Here is a 4,155-nt window from a genome sequence, read left to right as displayed (position 1 = left end):
CGTTTTCAAGTTTCTCTCTCTCTCTTTCTTTGTGAGTTTTGCCAAGTGTCTATCAATCTTGTTTATTTTTTCAAAGAACCAACTTCTGCTTTCGTTGATCTTTCGGATTGTTTTTTGGGTTTCCACTTCGTTGATTTCTGCTCTCAGCTTTGTTATTTCCTTCTGTCTCCCTGTTTTTGGGTCCTTTTGTTGAGCATTTTCTAGTTCTATTAGCTGTGTCATTAAGCTACTCAGGTAAGCTCCCTTCTTCCTTCCTGATGTGTGCTTGCAAAGCTATAAATTTTCCTCTCAGTACTGCTTTTGCTGTGTCCCATAAGTTCTGAGAGTTTGTGTCTTTATTGTCATTTGTTTCCAGGAACCTTTTGATTTCCTCCTTGATTTCATCTCGGACCCACTGGTTATTGAGCATGAGGCTGTTTAACTTCCAGGTGTTAAAGTGTTTCTTCTGAGTCCCTTTGGAGTTCACAAATAATTTCAGAGCCTTGTGGTCAGCGAAGGTAGTCTGCAAAATTTCTATCCTCTTGATCTATGGAGGTATGTTTTATGTGCCAGCATGTAGTCTATCCTGGAGAATGTCCCATGTACATTGGAGAAGAATGTGTATCCAGGTTTCTGGGGATGGAGTGTCCTATATATATCCACTAGGCCTCTTTCTTCCATTTCTCTCCTCAGGTCTAGTATATTCTTGTTGGGTTTCAGTCTGGTTGACCTGTCCAGTGTTGACAAAGCCGTGTTAAGGTCCCCCACAATTATTGTGTTGTTGTTGATATTATTTTTCAGATTTGTCAACAGTTGTATTAAATATTTTGCTGGCCCCTCATTCGGTGCATATATGTTTAGGAGAGTGAATTCTTCCTGCTCTACGTACCCCTTGATTAATATAAAATGTCCGTCTTTGTCCCTTACAACCTTCCTGAGTATAAAGTTTGCATTATCTGATATTAGTATGGCCACTCCAGCTTTTTTTATGGGTGTTGTTTGCTTGGATAACTTTTCTCCAGCCTTTTATTTTGAGTCTATGTTTGTTCTGACTATTCAGGTGCGTTTCTTGTAGGCAGCAGAAGGTTGGATTGAGTTTTTTGATCCATTTAGCCACTCTGTGTCTCTTAACTGGTGCATTTAGTCCATTGACGTTGAGAGAAAGAATTGTCCTGGGATTTAACGCCATCTTTATTTCAAAATTTGGTGTGTCTTTTGGGTAGTCTTGTCGTAGATTAGGTCTTTCAGTTTTTCTCTTAAGACTGGTTTTGTGTCTGTGAAGTTTCTGAGCTGTTTTTTGTCTGTGAAACCATGTATTCTTCCATCAAACCGGAAAGTGAGTTTTGCTGGGTATAGTATTCTGGGTGAAGCATTATTTTCATTCAGTCTTGTCACAATATCCCACCACTGCTTTCTGGCATTGAGTGTTTCTGGTGACAGGTCTGCTGTAAATCTCAGGGAAGCTTGCTTGAACATGATTTCCCCTTTTGATCTTGCTGTTTTCAGAATTCTGTCTCTATCTGGTGGATTTGTCATTGTGACTAGGATGTGTCTTGGGGTGTTTTTTCTGGGGGTCTCTTTTGGTTGGTACTCTTCGGGCAGGCAGGATTTGATCACATATATTCTTTAGCTCTGGAAGTTTCTCTTTAATGATGTTCTTGACCATTGATTCTTCCTGGAAATTTTCTGCCTGGGTCTCTGGGACTCCAATGATTCTTAAGTTGTTTCTGTTGATCTTATCATAGACTTCTATTTTCGTCTGTTCCCATTCTTTGACTAGTTTTTCCATTGTCTGCTCATTTGCTTTAAGTTTTATGTCCAATCTCTCCTGCTGTATGGAATTGTTATGTATCTCATCTTCCACAGCACCAAGTCTATTCTCAGCTTCTGATACCCTGTCCCAGAGCTTATCCATTTTGTCATTCACTTCGTTTACTGACTTTTTCAGTCCTGTTAGTTGACATGTTATTTCAGTTTGGAGTTTTGTCATTTCTGCCTTCATATTTTCTTGGTTCTTATTAGTGTTCTGTTCAACTCGATCCATGGTTTCTTGGAGTCTGTTGAGCACCTTCCATATTGCTAGTCTAAAGTTTTTATCTGAGAGGTTGATTAGTTGGTTGGTCATTATCTGGTCCTCAGAATTGTCATCTTCATTCTCTATGTCTGATTCTGGCCTGCGTTGTTTCCCCATTGTCACACTTGTATTGTGGGTTTTTCTACGTGTTGTGGTGGTATTCATTGTCTATATGATGTAGGCAGCACACTCCTCTGGCTCCTCCCTTTCTGGATGGGCTGACTTGCCTCTAAGGGAGGGGAGTCCTCCGTGGATGAAGCCTCACACTGGGTCAAATCTTAGGCCCGAGCATGCAACAGAGAAGACAGTCCAGAGAGAAATGTTTGCTTCTGTGATATAGCGCCGTTCTTAGTGTGATTTTTTCCTTCTTGTTGCAATGGAGTTCTTTCCTTAGAAAGAGTGCACGGCCGCGTAGCGAAGCGGAGCGGCCGTGCTCCTCTGAGCCTCTTTTTGCCCCACTCGCAAGAGTTTCACGCAAGAGGACAGTAGACAGACATGGACAGGTCACACTCACAGTCTTTCACAGCTGAGCCCCACTGGGCCGGTGTACTTTCGCGGATTTTCCCCGCCTGGTGTCACACACAGGGAGCCAGCTTTTGCACAGGTTAGCCGGTTTTTATGCTCTGAAGTCCCTCCCTGTAAATGGCGTCTGGGCGAGCGAGGTTTCTGGAGGCTCTTTTTTGCCCCACTCGCAAGAGTTTCACGCAAGAGGACAGTAGACAGACATAGACAGGTCACACTCACAGTCTTTCACAGTTGAGCCCCACTGGGCCGGTGTACTTTCCCGGATTTTCCCCGCCTGGTGTCACACACAGGGAGCCGGGAACACCACTTCTACAGGGACATTTTCTATTGATTACTGACTGCATTTGTTAAAAAAGAAGAAAAAGAAATATCTATGCTCAATAGTCTAGGAAAGCATGTTCCTTGTCACTTATTGTCAGAGAAATGCATATCAAAATGACAATAAAGTACCATCTTCTGTCAGTGAGGAAGGGACCCTTATTCACAGTTGGTTTGACTTCAAAGGAAGAGAGTATAGAGATTTTATCCAAAAAGTATTAAAAATAAATCTTCCATATAACTTTGTGATTCCACTTCTTGTATCTATTCCCAAAACACAAAACTGTAATTTGAAAAGACCTATGCACACCTTTGTTCATTATGATGAATAAGCAGGATATGAAAGCAATCAAATGTATAACTATAGATGAATGGATACAAAATGGAATACTATGCAACTGTAAGAAAATATGAAATCATGTGGGTTGCTACAACATGAATGGAAGTGGAGGGCATCAGGGTGAGTCCTACAATAAGTCAAAGAAAGGCAAATACCAGATGATCTCCTTCAACTGTGGTATATAGAGAAACAAAACAAAGACATAGACATTATCAAATGACAATAAACCCAAGTCCCTGATTACAGAACTGAGAGTACTAAATAAGGAGTAGAGTGAATGGGTAAAAATGAAGAGGTATATGTAAGTAACATAGGAATAGTGATGGAGGGTTTCAGGCACATTGGTGGCATTGAGGTCTAGTAAGGCCTAGTAAGTAAGTTTAGGTCTTTTTACCTCAAAAACAAACATGGAGCTGAGGTGACAGGGGGCCAGTTCACTGTCCCTCAGACCATTGGAGGGTCTGACTATAGTAAAAGCAAAACTTATGAATGAATTCTTTTTTTTTTATTTAAACACCTTGATATGAATGAGTTCTTATGCACACTGCATATATCTTATTTTGCAATGAAGAAACAAAACAGATACAAATACAATATGTGGCCCATGGGCCATAGTTTGAGGACCACTGGAGTGGGTAGTGTTTACCTTGCATGAGGCCTACCTAGATACAATCCCCAAAACACCATATTGGCTACCCAAGCCTACCAGGTGTCAACCTTGAGCACAGAACCTACTGGGTGTGGGCCAACCCCCCCCCCACAAAACCCATAATCATTAACACTCTTGTAACTATGTGACCCAAACTATATTTTATAACTAATTTAGGGACTGGAGAGATAATATGAAAGTAAAGCTTTACCTGTGGCTTATTTTGGCTCTATCCCTGGCACCAAATTCAGTTCTCCAAGAATACCCTGG

The sequence above is a fragment of the Suncus etruscus genome, chromosome 3, assembly GCF_024139225.1.
Source record: "Suncus etruscus isolate mSunEtr1 chromosome 3, mSunEtr1.pri.cur, whole genome shotgun sequence".
NCBI lineage: Eukaryota > Metazoa > Chordata > Mammalia > Eulipotyphla > Soricidae > Suncus > Suncus etruscus.
This window is presented reverse-complemented; position numbering follows the sequence as displayed.